This window comes from Cavia porcellus, unplaced genomic scaffold (assembly GCF_034190915.1).
Source record: "Cavia porcellus strain 051 isolate PalLab524CR breed Dunkin Hartley unplaced genomic scaffold, mCavPor4.1 scaffold_9, whole genome shotgun sequence".
NCBI classification, from domain to species: Eukaryota; Metazoa; Chordata; class Mammalia; order Rodentia; family Caviidae; genus Cavia; species Cavia porcellus.
This window is the reverse complement of record NW_026947492.1, coordinates 21166051-21185767: the sequence shown is the minus strand read 5'-3', so window position 1 is coordinate 21185767 and position 19717 is coordinate 21166051.

The window sequence follows — 19717 nt, the reverse complement described above, 5'->3', positions numbered from 1 at the left end:
TCAACCCTACAAAAAAATACTGAAGGACATTCTAGAGAGACAAAAAATATCACCAAGATTCCAACAACAGTGGCAGAGAGGCCTCAATGAACAGGACAGACAGTGGAATGAAGAAGAAAAGTAGACAACCAACAGCAGAAAAATAGCACAGCACAGATGAGGCAGAGAAGACTGGCTACATCTCTAACACAAATGACCTTGATACACTAACAAAAAGGAACAGGCAGAGTAGGTCAGGAGATAGGGCCCATTGAGATGCTCTGAAAAGGAAATATAATCTACCTGAAAGAGGGTTAATTAACTGAAAGTCGAAGATGAGAAAACAGGGGCCAGGGATTTAGCTCAGTTGCATTAGTGCCTGCCTGGCAAGCACCAAGTCCTGAGTTCAATCACTGGTACCACAAAAAATAAAAATAAAAAAGATGAGAAAACAATGCTTTATGTGACAGGGGACCAGAGAGAAATAGGGACAGCTCGTCTAGCAGCTGTAGATAGGTTGGAAAATCAAGACACTTTTGTGCAGTAGAGAACTGCTCAGCTATAAGGAAGAAAAACCTTGAGGCTTTAGTAGGTAAAGGAACACAGCTCAAGATCAAGCTCAGGGGTAGAAAGGTTCAGAACCACTTAGGTAGACAGTGGGTTGCCCCTCTAATCTAAAAACTAAAGGAGTTAGTGGGACCCAAAATATACAAAGCACCCTGAGAAAGGGCAAGGCGAGGAATGGTTTAAAAAAAGAAGGCAGAGGTCATTGTTAATAGTGTATCAGGATTTAAAAGCCACATTAGTCTTATCATTCTGTTTAGTTTGATTTTATTCTGTTCTGGTCTATCTACTCATACTAAATTTGAGGGCACAGACAGCTATCCCAAAAATAGCAGGATATACTACAGTAACTATCCTTAATTTCCTATTAACCTGAAACTCTGTATTACTTACACTGTCTTACTATGATTGGTCTTATTTGAATCTGGTTTGTTATATTGCTGTTTTGTCTTGATTGATTTTATTGAAATTTCGTAGGCTTGATAGTATCAAGTCCAAGAGCAGAGGCAACTACTCTGAAGATGGCAAGATGCAATACAATACCCATTTCAGTTTGATTATTAACTGCTTTTGAAGTCCTACAATGTCTCCAATGTTGTGTTTTTATTAATATTGCTATGTAGTGCTATGTTCAATTATATTATGCCTGATGATATAGACAATTCTATTGAAAATAACAAGAGACATCATAGTAACTACTGTAGATCACCTAGTATTGTGGTTTTATATGTCTTTTCATTTCATGTTTTTCTAGCAATTTGTCTTGTTGTCTTGTTTTGATTTGTTTTTCCCTCTAATATAGAAAAGATAGGTATACATGTAGAGATTCATGAATGTGTAGAACTTCTAAACAGTTTACAAGAACAGATTGTACAATGTAATGAATAGATACTCTGAAAGAAAATGAGACACTAAGATACCCAGCACTAATTCCATAGTGTTATGATATAAAATCTAGCAATATTATTATTCTCTGTTCTGAGTGATATTAGTCTGTTTTCTTTGTTTAATTTCAACATACATAATGATATGGACAGCTATTTTGAAGAGAACGAGAGACATGATGGCAGCCATTGTTGACTTCCCTATTGTCTGGTCTTGAATACCTAAAATGCCTTCATCATCCTGTTCTGATCAGTTTAGTACTATTTTGTTTGGTATGAATTAACTGTGTGTGAAGATATGGACAACTATTTGGAAGAAAACAAGAGACAATATGATAGATAGTGAAGTTCTCTGGTGGTCTTGAAATCTGTGTTTCTTAAATGGTTTTCTTATGATCTGTTTTGTTCTGTTTAATGATAACCTCTTCAAGATACTAGCAGAAAAATTTAACCTTAAAGAGAGTGGGTCTTGACCCCAGATCTTCTGATGTACTAAGTGATCAGTGGTATGAGTCCAAGGAATGAAGCCAGAGAAAACTAGAGTGCATTTTGAGTGCATTTAATGAACAAATAAACAATCATTGGAATTGGTGAAGTAATGATCCATGCTGTGGAAAAGCACCTGGGAGTTAAGGCACTGAGTGGAGTCCATGAAGATACTTATGATCAGATTATCTGGTAGGATTTTCTTTTCTTGGACTGCAGTGCTTTTACATAAGTAGAATCTGGGAGAAGAACAGATCGAAGTGCTGAGTTTCATTTCTGGATCTCCATGACTTACAGACAGTGGGAAAGCTGGAGTTCTGAAGAAAAGGAAATCAAAAGATTCTATCACTCCAGAGACTCACGGAGGTCTCAGGATGTTGCTGGGATGTTTCAAACTGTTGAAATTAGCTTGACTGACCTAGATCAGCCAGCTTCTTATCCTCCTGCTTCTAATTGGACTAAAGCAGTGGAGGAACCAACAAAAGACCTATAGACCAGGAAAGACTCCCTCCTCAGCAACCTCCATCAGATGACAGCTTCTCTCCACCTTGGGTCATACTTTTCTCTCATTGCTGAGGCAAAATACTTAATCCCAAAAATGAAGGAAGGAAAGGTTTATTTAGCTCACAGTGTTTGGAGGTCTCAGTCCATACTCAGCTGGTTCCAAGGTAGAGTGGCATGGCTAAGGGGAAGCCATTCATAGCATCTGCAAGCAACAAGAGCAAAAGGGCAAAAGGGAGGAGCAAGCTTCTTTCCCTCCTTTATATCATGTGCAAGCTACCCACCTCAGGGTGGGTTCAGCACTCACACTCCCAATCCCGGCACCATACAATGAACCAGTCACAAACTCTAGATTCAGCCATCTTTGAAAGGCTACTCAGCCTTTGAAAGGCTCCCAAATAGCAAGAGGCTTTGGGGGGACATCCAGACACAAACCATAACAGTCACTTCCCTTCTTGACTTCATATCTTGACCTCTTAAGGGTACTTCTGCCATCAGAATAGCACAAAGTGCAAGCTCTTGGTATTTTACTTAGGCTTCAGTTCTTGCTAGCTATGTGACTTGGGGTGACTGATGAACTTTGTGCCTCAGTGTCTTCATATGTAAAAATGGATTTTACAGATAGATGAGGGTTAAATAAGAAAGCCCTTGACATGTTGTCCAGCATTGAGCAAAGATTCAATAAACACTAATTTTATCATCATTTGTGTTGTTGTTTCTAATGTTGTTTTTCAATATCAGCAGTGCAGAAAAACAAGGAAATTTTGCTTTCAAAGACCCATTAACTTTTAAAACTAAAAGACCTGGCTAGAGACCCAGTAAATGTCAGTGAACATATAGCCTTTCTCAACTAGAAAAATGTCTAGAAATTATCATCTTCCTAGCATATTCAGAGGATAGGTTACAAATGTTTCAACTGCCATGTCAAGTATTAATAGTCTGTGTTTAAATATGTTCACTCAGTTCTAGAAGAGATATCATCTCCACATCAAGGGATTAATATCATTGTGAGAATGTTTCTATAAGCTGAGATTTCTTTTCCCATTATAGGATTTTCTATCATTAATCATTTTCTTTAATATCTTAAAAATGTGATGGAAAAATCAAATTAGCCTGGTAGAAGTTTCCTATCAAACTGTATTAACTTTTTCTAGTAAAGACTTCAGTTTTCTCCCTAATGAGAATGCTAACAGCCAACTTAGTCTGCACAGTACGGTGAATCAGACAAGCTCCTAACCCTTCCATTCTGAAGAATGTATCAGAGTCATCTTGAACTCTTTCCTGTTTATAATCAGTTTCCAGCACTTTGGAGTCTGCCTTCAAACAGATTTTACATTATCTGTTCTCTAAAACATTGAATTTAGAGAACCCTTGCCTAGACTACTACCATAGATTCCAAGGATGGCCCCTATCAAGTATGTTAATGTTCTACCTGCCACTGTGGCCCAATTCATGAAAGACACATTCTGATTATATCACTTCTATATCCACACTGTGTATTCAGTGTGTCATCTCAAAACCTATGTTGGAAACCCAATCCCCAAAGTCGTGTGTTAATGGTATTTGGAGGTGTGGTCTTTTGGGGGAAATTAGGATTAGATCAGGTCATCAAAACAAGACCCTGTAGTGGCATTACTCCCTTTATAAGAAAAAAAGAGAGAAGCAGGACCTGGCACACTTGATCTGTCTAGCAGTGAAATGCCCTCCACCATGTTATATGTTACATTGACAAGATCCTCACTAGATGTTAAGCAGTTAGCGATCCCTTGCTTGTGAATCTCCCACCCTCTAGAACTATGAGCAAAATATTAATTCATTAAAAATTACCCCAGTCTAGGGTTTTTGATTAACAGCAGAAAATGAACTATGACAAAGCATTACCTACCAAAGACAGGAGTAGCACCCACAAATTCTTGACATTCATTGTAAAGTACCCTGAGTGCATCTCAATTACTATTCCAAACTTACCTTCTACTATTCTCTTCCCTAGCATTGTTTGCTACTTAAGCTGAATGTCTCAGATATGTTAAGTATATCCTCTTTGCAAATTGGTTCAATGCTTCCAAATGTATTTTCTACCTTCTGCATCCTGCTTCATGCACCAGAAACTACAGTGGTAGTAATTTCTTGCTCTCTGTTACAGATTAAAAACTGATAGTCATCAGAAGAATTAAATCACCATGGTGCTGAGCATGGATGTTCCACCTGAGGAAAGTTGCCAACATAAATAGAGATGTGGAGAAGGAGAAGCTAGTTATTGAGGTGCGTTGAGGCGTTGAGGCATTGTGGGTTCTCCTATGTGTTGCTGTATGAGCAGTTGGTTCTCCTGGAGGAGCTCTGGTCCTCACATTGAGCATTGCTTCCTGGCTCCAGAGGGAAGACATATGCTGCTTAATCTCCAGGAGGAACTTGTTAAGCTTCCTGGCATGTACCTAACTGTGTTTATGGGGGGAGCTCAGGGCCTCCATGTCACTGGCTGTGGTACTTTTCAGAACAGCCCTGGTCTTTATTGTGAGTGTGACTTCTCAGCCCCAGTGTAGAACCCTCAACCTACCAGCACAGCTCCTTCACCCCACTGACATAGACTTTCTAGCTTCCACCACTGGTCTTTGGGCCTTCCCAGCACAGATCCGTAAAAAAGACTGACACGAGTCCTTCTCATGGGCTCTAGAACCCCCGTTGGACTTGTAGGAGGCACTGTCACAAGTTCTGGGTTTTTATCTGGCCTCAGGACATTGCTGTGGGATTCAAGCCATTGGTTGAATATTCTATGTCTTTTGTGTTGTGGATAGATTTCCTTCACTTTCTTGTGTTAACTCTGGGTAACCATCATAAATAATATTATAAATTCCATGTCCTAATTCTAATTGTTCTCCTCACAACCCCTGACTATAGCACTCTCTGACTCTTCAATGGGTATCAACAGAAACGTATACACTGGGTCAGAAATCTGGGAGAAAATTAGGTGTTTTTGCCTTGAGCCATAGCCATAGGTACTGTCAAGAAGTTTTCCTACACAGGTTTCCCAAACCCTCTCCTTTCTGACAGTAACCATTCAATCACCTTGTCCTTCAGATAAGATGTAGGATATGAAATCATCCCTTTCCTAGTCTTACCACAATTTTTTTCTTTTTTTAAAAATCCCTTAATTCTTTTCAACCTCACAGTTTGAATAAATTGCACTCATCACTCCTTACTAGGTCTCTGGCTGATAGAGTCACAGGTACCAGGAGAAACCAACTCTCAACTATAATTCACAGGAAGGATTGCTAGGGTACAGGCCAACCTACCTAGAGAGAAATGAGACACTGGTTATTTGACTTACAGTGGCACAGATATTATACAAATTAACACTCACGGTGGTATAGGACAGGTAGCTATCAAACAGCTGTGGAACTGCTATGATATGCTGACTATGTGTGATTCTAAAACTTCCGAGATCAGATGACATTGCACCTGACAACCTTCGAGATGGTTTAGAAGGAATATATTGAAGTCCTGTGGCTTTTAGCTTAGTATTTGTATACTAAGAAATTAAAAAGTTCTCCATGGCAGCTGTGAAAAAGGCCCTCAACTCTGGAGCTGCTGGGCAGATATGCTGGAACAAAGTCATAGTGGCAATTAAACCTCAAAATGTGCCAGGCATCTTGTCAAGGCAAAGACACCTGTAGGGAAAGGAGTGGGATCCTGTGATCTGAGATGGGGACATTTGGGCAGATGAATCCAGAAAGACTGAAAACTCTGAATCTGCAAATCCTTTGAGCCTCTATTACCAGTAGGAGTAGCTTCCCTCATTCTCATCCTTCCCATGCATAACAAATTCTAGTTACTTCCATGAAATAATGACTTCAAAAATCAACACTGATTCTCCTGGGGAACAATTCCTTCCAGTACCCACCACCTTGCTGTGCCTCCAGGAGCCCAGGGAGAGTTGATCTCAGTCAGACAAGTGGGAGACCTGATTCAGGAAGCATTGAGAGCATTTTCCTTTTTGTGTACAGAGCCTATATGACTGCATGGGGCATGGATTGTAGATCAAGGTTGGCATGGCCGGTGCCACCTACCGAGAGAAAGTCACACACTACAGTTCCACTCTCTAGAGCTAACTGTTCAGTACCTACTCCATCCTCCCTTAACCCTTGTGGCTTTCTCTTAACCCTGTCCCAAATTCCATACCTTTGAATTTTCCCTGATTATTCTGTCTGAAGTGATGATTCCATCCGGGACCCTGAATGACACAATTTCTGGGTTTGCACTTTCTGTCGTATTTTCTACACAAGACACACTGTATAATGGGAAAGACCAAATGATTTCCATTTACACTCAGCTCCAAATTTTCACTTCCAGTCACCAGAATGTGTCATGATTTTTCTCACTAGCCAGTTCTCAGGCAAACATAACTGGGCATACTATAATTTGACTCATTTTTTACACTACTCTGGAAATAGCATCAGATCGAACAGGTTGACAGTAGAGTCCCATAGACTGACCCCAGTTAATGTATCCATTGCATGTAGTGGATTATCATCCTCTGAACAACCATCTGAAATTCAGGGTTTCTACAACCTCTTCCATGAGTTCAGTTAATTTGCTGGAAGAGCTCACAAACTCAGGAAATTGTGTTTATTCATTGGATTATTTCAAAAGGTAAAACAAAGGATATGGAAAAACAGTCAGATGAAAAGATATACAGGAAAAGGTATAGGAAAGAATGTTTCACTCCATACCCTCTCCTGATAGACTACCAACCTTCTAAGAACTTCCATGTGTCTGGTTATTGAGAAATTCTCTGAACTCTGTCCTTTTGGATTTTTATAGCAACTTCACTGCCCTAGGTATAATCAATTATATCATTGGTCACTGATGATTAAGTCCTTCTCTAATCTCTTTTCACTCCCTGGAGGTTGGGAGAGGGAAGAAAATTGAAGCTACCAACCCTTTAATCACATGGTCCGTGCTCCCTGGAAACCAGTCAATCCTATCCTAAGGCTATCCAGATGCCCGCCCAAGAGATAGCTCATTACAGGAAAAGATGCCCTGAGGACCCAGGAAATTCCCAAGGAGTTTAGGAGATCTATGTCACAAAGGATAACCAAAGACCAAATAGTAGGACAAAAAGTTTTTCTAGCATCTCCACCTATATAGATATTAGAAGCTCTATTTCAATAACTGAGAGCAGAATATACATATGTATTTCCACACAACCCTTTTGCCCCAATCCTGCCCTTATCAGGCCCCCCATTAAAGGCTCAAGTTGGCTTTTAAATGAAACTTCCGTGTCCTTGAAGGTAGCAGGGATTTCTCTCTCTTTAAATCATATTTCCTGACCCATGCGTATCTTTCATGTTTCTTAGCAATTTTTTCTTTGCATCGTTGCTATTTCTAAGCATGATATATTTCCTTTCTCAATCTATAAGCTTCCTGAAGGCAGCATTTATGTTTAATTATCTTTAATGGGCTTTATCAAGTTGCTTAATAAATAATGAAAACAGTTCCTTTTCTGTTTCAAGTATTGTTCTATGTTCCTTGGAAATTTTAACTTTTTAGACTCATCAATGCACGTTAGAAGTTGCTGCATTTATAATATATACATTATAAGGAAGGAATCAGGCCCAATGATCTATTCAAAGTTATATGATCAGTAAATTCAAGACCAGCATTTTATCCACAAGGTATATGCACTTAACCACAGTAACAGAGACTCCTGTTAATGGGCAGAAACGAAAGGAAGACAGTCCTGACACTTGGTGCAGTACAGATGAGCCTTAAAGATGCTAAGCTGGGATAACCAAGTTGCAAAAGGATGCAATTTAGATGAGGCCAAATTGGCAAAGAGAAAGTAAAATGGTAGTGTCCATGGGCTAGAAGGAAGGAGGAACGGGCAGCAGATTCAGAATTACAGTTTAGGAAGATTAAACAGTTCTAGAAATGGATGTTTGCACAATAATGTGAACATATTTAATATAAAAACTATGCACTTGACAATTAAGAATAAATTTTTTGTCTCCTTCCCTCTCTTTCCTGTTCTCCCTCAATGAAAAAAAAAAAAAAACTAAGTGAAACTGAATAGAAGAAATGAACAAGCCAACAGACAAATCAATAACGCAAATAAGACCTCCAAGTCAATGGTAACAGAAAGCCTGCCCCTCTGCTTGCACCCAGTTTCATCGGGTACTCCAGGTTCATGCAGATGAAGGTTTCCAGTGTTCTTCACTGGGCTGTCTCACAAATCGCTTACCTCGGAGAGCAAGCAGACTCAGCCAGTCTGGCAGCGCCCCTCCTCTGTGTGAGGACTCAGGCCTGCCCCACTAGCAGTGGCCTTCCTGGTGTAAGCCAGTGGGCCGGTGGGAGCAGCACTTCCTCCCCGTGGGAGGAAGCAGGCCCACGCTTCCCGTGCTGTCCTATGACACAAGGGTGTGACCATCCACCAACTCCTACTCGGCTCTCCGTGATGCTTCTCCAGGTACAGGGCCACAGAGGTGAGCACTCACCAAGCCAACAGGATCCTGAACAAGTCCAGCACCCACGGAGAGAAGGAGCAACCAGTTCCCCCACCACAGACAGGAAAGTCACCATCCCGCTTTGCTGGCCTCTTCCTCATATCTGTCATTAATATTTTTCAGTTTGCCAAAAAATACTTTTTCTAGTCCCTAGATCTTCATCTAGTCTATTTTTTACTAGAATAACTACTAAGTTATATGAATCTCTAGCTTGCTAATTAACTCTGGACTGTTAAATACTATTCTATTGATGCTTCACATAGTAGATACCTAGTCTAGGTCAGTAATTATCTTAGTATTTATAATATAACAATAGATTTCTTTACATAATTATAGAACTCTTACTGCTTCCTTCAGGTTTGTCAGTATACAGATTTTATTTGATGCTGATCTTACTACTATAGACAAAGTGAAATAGCTGTTGCTATTAATTGCTTCTCTTGAAATTTCCACATCTGGGGTGCTTTGGTCTCATTAACCATACTGTGACCCATTCCTGGAAAACTGGGTAGTGAGCCAAATAGTGGCAACTTCATATCTCAAATAAATAGAAGTTCTAGACCCTGGAACAGAAACAAAGGCCAATAATCAACCATGCCCCGAGGCCACTGAAAAGCACACATTAACAAAAGAAGTCTCCATACTAGAAATAAAGCTTCCTACTATAATCAAACTGGAAATTTCAACACAAAACAAATACAAATAAATGAAAACATTAGAACTTAAGACAAAAAATGGATCCAAAAATTCCGACTCGCCCTAAGCTGATCCATGGGGCACTGAATCAGAGGAAACCAAAAGCTATGTTTTCATATTGTAAAACGATATCAGGTAAGATAACAAAACAGATCAATAAAGTACTTGGCAAGCTCACAGAAGAAATAAGTGAAGAAATACTGGAGTCAAATAAACAAAATGATCAGTAAGTCTTTACAGTGTACTAATAAAACTCTAGAAGAGCAAAATAAAATGTGCAAAACATGGAAGAACACCAGGGAAAAGAATTAGAATCCATAGATATACTGCAAGTAGAAAATCAGAAGAGAAAAAAATCTATCAAACCCACGGGATACAGGAGTGACTAATGTGGGGATGGACTATCAGAATGGGGAGGCAAGACGTATTGGTGACTAAAAACACTTAAAAATAACAAGAAAACATGAAACTTTGATCAAAAACTACCACACGATGTTAAGAATAGTCTTCTTAGAATAGATTAATGTAAAGTAGTGGAAAATCAGAAGACAGCACAAATGTCATTAAGAAACCAATTTACTGAAAGAGTAGCCGAGAACTTTGCAAATAAGAGAAAAGACTTTAACACAGAGGTAACTGAGGCAGCTGGCACCCAAACAGACAAGATCAGAAGAGAAGTCTCCCACTGAATGTCATAGTCAAAATCCTGGTCATCCAGCAGAAGAAAGGAATCTCAAAAGCAGCAACAAATCTCTTACAAAGGAAAACTGATTAGTACTGCAGTAGAATTTACAATGCAAACTTTAAAGGACAGGAGGGTGTGAAGTGTTTCCAGCCCTAAAAGACAACTTCTAACACAGACTGATACACCTTACACAACTATCTTACAGAATCAGTGGAGCAATAGGAAACTTGCATGATAAAGAACACCTAAAGAAATTCATGAACACCAGAAAAGCACTACAAAAGAGTTCTTATGGTTACCCTAGAAAGAGACAACAAAGCTAAGGATGGCATGAGGTCTGGCAGAATGAATGCACCAGGTAAGGTGGGCAGTAAAGTAGAAGAGAGTGATAGAGGATCAAAACAGACAAATAAGACAATGGCAGGAATAAATCGACACCCATCAACATTAACTCTCCTGTAACTGGCTCAATTTCGAATCAAAAGACACAGACTGTCAGAATGGATCAAGAAACAAAATCCAATGCTGTGCTGTATACACATGTTAAACCCAAAAAGAAACTCCTAGACTAAAAATCCAAAGGTAGAAAACAATATTTCATTCCACAAGAACCCAAAAAAGGAAGTATAACTATTCCATATTAGGACAAAATGGATTTGAAGTCAAAACTTATCAAAAGAGGCAAAGAAGGTCACTATATATTTGTTAAGGAAACAATCAAGTAATAATAAATGACAAGGGCCAGGGTTATAGCTCAGCAGCACAGCACCTGCCTGGTAAGTGTAAGGTCCTGAGTTCAATTCCTGGCATAAAATAAAAAGATATATATATATATATATATATATATATATATATGGATAACAATTATTAAGATAAACATTCATGAACCACAGCACAATCAACTTTATAAAACAAGTAGTACAGGACATAAAAGACTAGGTAAACATCAATACAATTACAATGTGGCACTTCAATACCCCACCATCACAGATAGACAAGTCAACTATACCAAAAAATTCAACAAATAAATAGGAGCTTAATAAAGCTTTCAAACAAATGGACTTAATAGATATTTATAGAGTGTTCCACTCAACAAAAATGGAATACAGCACAAATACAAATACAGAAATACAGCTCTTTTAAGGAGCATATGAAACTTTCTACGAAATAAACCACACACTAGCCAGGGAAGCAAGTGTAAGTAAATGTAAAAAACATTATACTTTGTATATTAGCAGATCTTAGGATAATGAAATTAGAAATCACTGACAAAAGAAAACAGAAATTATACAAATGCATGAAAACTTAAAGCACTCAAATAAACAAGTTACAGAAAAAATCAAGGTAAGAAATGACAATTTCTAGAACTAAACAATAATGTCCGTACCACAGAGCAGAATTTATAGGATTTTTAGTTTGCTAAGGTTCTGTACTAGGCAGAAGACGGGTTGGATACTTCTACATCCTAGGCTTGAGAAATGAATGAGCACAAGCTTCAGTAAGAGCCAGGAGAAGGATTGCAGGAACCCCAGATCTAGAAGTAGAATGTCCCCTGTTACTGGATGGGTATGGATCCAGTGTAGTCAAAATGGCCCTACTTTCAAAATTGACATACAAATATAACGCTACCGTAAACAAAAGTCCAACAGCATTCTTTGCTATACTGGAGAAAGTAACCTTAATATTTATATGAAACCAGAAAAGACACCAAACAGCAAGAAGCAGTCCTGGGTAACACGACCAAAGTAGATGCATCACAATCCTGGACTTGAAGTTATGGTACAAAGATACATTGATTAAAAACAGCACGGAACTGGCACAAAACCAGATATTAGGATCAATGAAATAATAGAGTACAGCATTTAAAAACAACCCCAAGCACATTCAACTATTCTTTAACAAATTCTTGCCTCCAATAAAACTTACGTTGGAGGAAAGACAGCTTCTTTAATAAATAGAGTTAGGGTAGTATTAGGCTATCCTCATGCAGAAGATTGAATCTATAGCCAATCTCTCACCTGTCTGTTAAATTAAAATCAAAATGGATCAAAGAACTAAATGGTAAAACAGAAATACTTAATATACCAGAAGATAAAATAGGTGAAACTCCAGAAGTTTGCGGTGTGACAAAGACTTCCTGAAAAGAACTTTGGTTGTGCATGAAATAGTACCAAGAATCAACAAACAGCATCGTATCAGATTAAAAAGCTTCTGAGCAGCAAATAAACAATAGATAGGGTGAAAAAGTAACTTATAGAATTGGAAAAACTTTTGCCAGCTATTCCTCAGAGGACTCATATCTTGGGGAAAAAAAGAACTCAATAAAATTAGACTCATAAAATAAAGGACACAAGCAAAAGTGGGCAAATAAAATGCGTAGACATTTCACAGAAGGACAGATGGCCATTAGAGACCTGGAGAAAGGCTCAACATTTCTGGCCATTAGAAAAGCACAAATTAAAACAACTCTGAGATGTTCTCTCTCTGTCTCTCTCTCTCTCTCTGTCTGTCTCTCTCTCTCTCTCTGTCTCTCTGTCTCTCTCTCTCTGTCTCTCTCTCTCTCTCTGTGTCTGTCTCTCTCTCTCTCTGTCTGTCTGTCTCTCTCTCTGTCTGTCTCTCTCTCTCCCAAACAAGGAGTTGAACTCAGGACCTTGAGCTGGCCAGGCAGGCCCTGTGACACTGAGCTACATCCCTGGCCCAGAGATCCTATCTTATCCCAGAAAGAAGGGTCATCTCCCAGAAATCAAACAATAACAAATGCTTTGTTTGGCAGAGGGAGATATAAATTGTTGGCAGGCATGTAAGTTAGTACAAGCACTATGGAAATCAGTCTGTAGATCCTTTAAAAAACTAAAACTAGAAATTTCATTTGACCCAACTATACCCTTCTAGGTATCTTCCCAAAAGAGCTGAAGACATCATATTACTGAGATAAATGCATACCTGTGGACATAACAGTACAATTTGTAATAGCTAAATCTTGAAAGCAGCCTGTATGTCCATTAACAGATGAATGAATGGAGAAATGTGGTACTTGTGCATAATGGAGTACTACTCTGCCATAAAGAAGTGCTAACTTGAGTCATTTGTAGGAAAATGGATTCACCTTGAGATCATGTTAAATGAATCAAATTAGACACACGAGCTTAACATCCCATAGTTTCTCTTATATAAGAAAAGTACATTATAAACAAAATAAAAGATGGCTAACATGAAATGCAAAGCTTGCAAGGGGGAAGGATCAAGCCATGGAGGGAAGGGTGAGGCAGCCGAGAGGAAAGGGAGGAACAGGGGCTGAATCAAGGGATTAATCTGTGTTATGCGCCTTTACATACTCCCCACAAGGGATGTAAATATTGTGTGCCCAAAACAGGGGCTAACAAAAATTTTAAAAAGAAATCAGCTACAGTTGACATCACATGGCCTGAGAGAGAACCCCCATTGCCTACGCCCAGCCAGTGAAGTGAAAGGGTTACTTTCCCGGACTGTAACAGAACAAATCCAGTTATAAGAGGATTTTCTAAGAACAGTGCTAAGTGGGAAGAGAACCCTGTCTCCGTGGGGAAAGGGCAGGCCCTGTCTCACACCACCTCCTCTCCTATTGGCCACCTTACCCTCTGGGGACTGCAATGCTGCCCAGACTGTTGAGTTCTCTCAATGTGCCTCCAGCTTCAAATCTATAGCTTCCGCCTCCAGCCCTCTCGAGAAGTCCCGATGTGTGTTTGGATCGGCTCTTTAACATCTCCACCCAAATGCCTAAATTGAGACACAACGTGGCCAAACAAAACTCTGTCCTGCCTTTGTCATCCTTTCCCTCATAGAGATCTGATCCTCACCCCAATATCCCCATCACAATGGGAAGCACAGCTCCTCCTTCAGTGTCTACGGCCTGAAAGCCAAGTCTCTCTTAGCTCTTTAATTCACAGACTTTACCACCCCCACATGGTGACCTGCAGGTTACCCCCAACTGCCCACAGAACTTACTGAAATCCCAGGCATCCTGGGTCCTCTCCTGGCTGTCATGACACCTCCCTGGCCCCCACCTTCACACTGCTGCCTCCTACAGTGCATTCTTTACACAAAGAGGCCAGAAATACACGGGTAAGCCCCAAGTGGAGGGTGACACTCTCCTGCTTAAAACCCTCCCTGTCCCTCTGTGAATTTAGACTGTAACCAACTTTCCAAAGTTGCCTTACTTACGGAACGTGGGCCCGTCTGCCCCTTAAAATTCACCCCTTCTCAATTCACTGCAGCCCCATGGCCTCGTTGAGAATCTTGCAAGTTGACAAGCTCATTCTCAGTGTGAAGCCTTTACATGCTCAACACACCCTGCCCTTCTCTGGCCACTATGTACTGCCATCTTGTTAATATTTAAACTTTCGAGAGAATGGTATTTCTTCAGAGAGGCTTTCTGGATCATGCAGTCTAGAGAGGCCTCCTCCCTAGCCTTTAGTAATTTCATTGTCTCTGTAGCATCCTTCTTTCTTTCCTTCCACCCCTTCTCTCTCTTTGCTTCTTGCCTGCCTTCCCCAAACAGAACAGCTCTCTATGAATATGGACCATGTCTATACTAAGCACATTCTCCACAATATCAAATAGTGCTTAGGACATAGTAAGTACTAAATATATGTGTGTTGAATTCTGCTTGTAGAAAGTATTTTGATTTCTGGTAAACTACTTGTCTAATGGAATACATATTCACTAAAATTTAAATTTATAATTGAATTTAAATATGTATCCCAGCCTGTAAACCAAACAACAAGTTAAACTCCAATGTAAGAAATTATTCACAATAATTTATCCAGCTATATCTTTGGCATATGGAGGGGAACTGAGAGACAGAGGGAAGAGGAGAGAGGAGAGAGAAATGGGATTTTTTAAAAAGGGGAGACTGTGAAGGTCTCTGAACATGCACCATTGCCTTATGAGGAATGTGAGTATCTATGCTACAAACATGTATTAAAATTTGTACATATGAAGGAGTCCTAGAGATGTAGGGAGAGCGAGAGGAGGGAAGACGGTTCATAAAATAATTAAGACGTCATGTACATGGAGCACTCTCCATGAGGAATCTAACCATTAGGTATTACAAACATACACCCATATAGTGTAGACCAAATTTTTAAAATGTATCGCTATAAAATATCTATCAGGACCAGGGATGTAACTCAGTGGCACCATGCCTGACTGCTAATAGCAAGGCCCTGGGTTTGAGTCTTAGAACCAATAAATAGATAAATAAATAATAAAATATCTATCAACTAGGAAATAGATCAATAAAATGTAGTGTACCCACAGTCTGAAATACTATGCAGCAACAAAAGGGACTGACACATGATATGCTTTTAAAAATTATTCCAGGAGAAAGAAATGACACAGAAGAACACATGTCTTATGCTTCCAATTACATTAAATATCCAAGGTGTATGAATCTATAGCAACAGGACTTGGATCCCTGGTTGCATGGGTGGGGCTGGGGGAACAACAGGGCTGACTATGAAAGGCATGAAGGGTCTTTTTGAGTTGTTTCAAGTGTTTTAAAATTGGAATGCATTGATGGATAAGTATGTAAAAATATTGAATCATAAACTTAAAATGAGTGAATTTTATCATATGCAAATTATTGTTTCATAAAACTTTTAAGGGAGAGAGGATAACTTGTGCTCACTCTAAGAAAATTTACAAACCGAAAGCACTTCAAAGTCATTCCCAAGTAATGCCTGTTATAACATACAGGCTCCTTCCCACTTTCAAATAACTAAATAAACACACTTTTTCTCCCATCAGGCATCTACAGTTTTTCCATTTCCTGCAGCATCATGCTTAGCTCATCAATTTTTCAGCTTTCCCTTTTGCTGACACCGGGCACCTGAACTGCTGTCACGTAAATACAGAGCAAATGAGTCTGCCTTGCAATCCATCAGGCCTGCAGGAAGACTAAGAGAACATTTCCAAAGAACAGGGTTGGAGAGGACAGCGTGAAAATAGAGCTTATACCGTATTCACCAAACTGGTAAAGAACTGGGTTTTACCATCTTTTCCCCTTAAATGAGCAAATGCACTCACTAACACACGTCTCGGAACTTCTGCCCACAGGTGACATATAACTAGCAAGGTGTTTATTCCAGCTTCCTGGAGGTGACCAAACGAAGCACGGGGCAGAAGGCGTGTGGGGACAGCGGACCCAGAAACACAAGAGGCACTGACAGTGTAGGGGGGAAGGACAAAGGGTATCTTGGCACTTGGTACAAAAGAGCAGGGTAGAAATGACTCCAGAATAGCAAGAAATGAGAGGTCACCATGGCAGACAATCCGGGGTATACTCCCTTATTGTCTCTTAAATTGTGAGAACAAATGTTTCCTTACCAAAAAACAATTCAACTGTGTCCCTTGTTCATTCATATAACAAATATATCCTGTGGGTCTACTATGTGTCATATATATTCTATATAATATATAATATATATTATATATAATATATTATATATGATAAGCATAAAGGTAAACAATAGGGAAGTACAGTTTATTGAGTTGAAGTCAAACTCATGATCAAATTTGCATTTATGATCAAATAAACTGAGCAAACTCATGATCAAATAAATTGCATTTACTAGCTGTCTGATCTGAAGTGATTCATTCAGCTTTTTTAAACTGGTTTCTCAATCTGTAAAATAGAGTTGAAAAATGTCCTGTCTTGCAAGAGTATTTAGAACATAGAAATATTGGTGAAATTCTTAAGACAGTACATGGTAAATAATTACTCAGTGAAAGCCGGGCATGGTGATGCACCCCTACAATCCCAGCACTTGGAAGGCCGAGGCAGGGGGATCATCACAAGTTCCAGGCCAACTTGGGGTACACAGCGAGTTGAAGATTGGTCTGAACTATATATTGTGAACTATATAGTGACCTTGTCTCAAAAAACAAAACAAAATGCCACCACCACCACCACTACCAGCAGCAGCAGCAGCAAAACAATAAATATTCAATGGAAAATTATCTTTTATTTTCTGGAAGAAGTTATAACAACTGCTATTTTTTTTTTTTCAGTGTTGAGAGAAATTATCAAATAAGCAAGGTCTGGAGAGTTTTTCACAAGATATTGAATTTACTTGTGGAATTTTCTGTCTCCTTTTAATTTTATTAATGTTGTATTTATATCTCTTAAATCTTTTTATGAAGTACATATACTTTTATGATTGTTGTGTTTTGTGTTTCACATGAGTTGACCTTTTCTTATTGCAAAATGTGCTGTTTTATCTCTGATAACACTCCTGAAATCTTCTTTATCTGACACCAGGGTAGCCACACTACCCAGTCTATGCCTACTTGTTTTGTCTGGTATGTCTTTCTCCATCCAATTTCTACCAAATCATCTCTGTCTTCACAGTTAAAGTGTATCCCTGGCAGATATCATATGATTGTGCTTTTTATTCTTTTTTTTAATCTCCACCTTTAACTTTGGTTATTTGAAATCTGTTTACTCTTAAAGTAAAAATTAGCTGGATTCGTCTGTCATTTTATTTTTCTCTCTGTTCAAACTTCTGTCTCTTGTGTCTTTTTTTCCCAGACTTTTTTAATGCTTTGCTTTAGAATTATAATTGGCCTACTGATTTTTTTTCTTTCTTTCTCTTGTTTTTTCAGCACTGGGAATCAAAATTAGGGCTCCACACATGCTGGGAACACAGAGTACTACTGAGCTCATGCCAGCCCAGCACTCTCACTACTGTGGGATTTTTTTGTATACTTTCAAGATTCTATTAACCTATGGGTTTCAATAGTTTGATTTTTTAGGTACAAGGTTATCGGGTCCTGACCTAGATCCCCAATCTCCCAAGTGAGTATATGGTGAAGGTTTAAATAAAATGAGACAAGTGGTATGATTTTAGGGCTCCATGAGGATCAAAGCCCTTTCGCTGAGCTCGAGACTCTGAGGGCTAAGACAAAGACTTCTCTGGACCACCCATTTTTAATAGGTCCAAAACAAAAAGCAGGGAAACTGAGGAAAGCACGGGAAATGAGCAGGACCTTGGGAGTCACTTCAAGGACTTCTCCAAGTAGTAAATTACACTAACTCAGGAGAACTGTCTTATCCCCAGGATGACATTTATGCTAGGAGTGTGGCTGCAGGAGTGAAATTCCTCCAGCTGCAGTCTCTGTTTATTTAATTAGTGCTGGAGCCAAGGTTCTCAGCTGTGGCCTTATCTTGCCCTTTGAGGTATCTCTGGCCTCACAGGCTACAACAGGCCTCAGCCAGGCCCAGTGATTCACTTACTATGAATCAGCTCCCATCGCCAGGCAAGGGGCCAAGGCCTAGGACAGACTCACAGATAAACCTAGAAAGCCAATTAGTTAATCTTAAATCCTGCTCAAAGCTGCTTCCTAGTGGTCTCCACACAAGGTTATTTTTTCTTGGTCTTTATCCTGTAGTATTTGCAGACCTTGAATACAGAAATCTATGCTTTACCAAGCTTGACAATTTTTCAGTCTTTTTTTATTGAATAGCTTTTCTGCCACATTTTCTTTCCCTTCTCCTTCTGAGAGTCCAGCTGCACCTATGTGAGAATCTGCTTACTGTTCCACAAGTGTCTCAGGCTTCTTTTAGAAAATGTTTGTTTCTGTAGTGTTCCAACTGGATAACCTGCACTCATAGGTCTTTATGTGTACTAATTCTTCCTTCTGTCTTTCTTTTGTTGTAGCCAACACATTTCACCTGGAGTATCTTTTATTGTAAAGTTGTATTTATGTTTTCCATTACAGAATATCCACTCCTGCTTGCTCTTTTGCTCCATGCTTATTTTCTTTTACATACACAAATACAGTCCCCCTTGCTGCTTTAAAATCTTTATCTGCTAAATCTCCATATCTGCATCTATCTTCATTAACTTTCTTCTCACTTGAACGCAGATTGTTATACTTCCCAATTTTGTTCTAAGTTGAAATTGTCTTGTAAATACTATATATGATACATTATAGTCATTCTGGATCCAGTTGTACTACTACAAAGAATTTGTTTTGTTTTACTAACCAATTAACTTCACTGGAGGTAGATTTAAAGCTTAATCTGTCTTTCATCAGCAAGCAACTGAATTCTCTGTGTATTTCTTTTACAGTAACTGAAATGCTTAGTGTGTACCCCATGTGTTTCTGCATCAGAGGTCCCTCAGAGACTTGGACACACTGCCTGCAGTCTCCACCCTCAGACTCTCTCCTTTCAAAAATTCTGCAGCAGCTGCAAAGATCCTAAAGCCTGTACTTAACACACGATGTTTATGGCTTTCTGTTCAACTTAACCAGCTCACCTGGAGTGTGTTGGGGCCTGGGTCCAAGGCAAATACACCTAAACAAAACTCAAAGCCAGACACTTGATGATGGGGTGAGAAACATGAAAGAAATGAACAAAATGAACTTGCAACCTGATT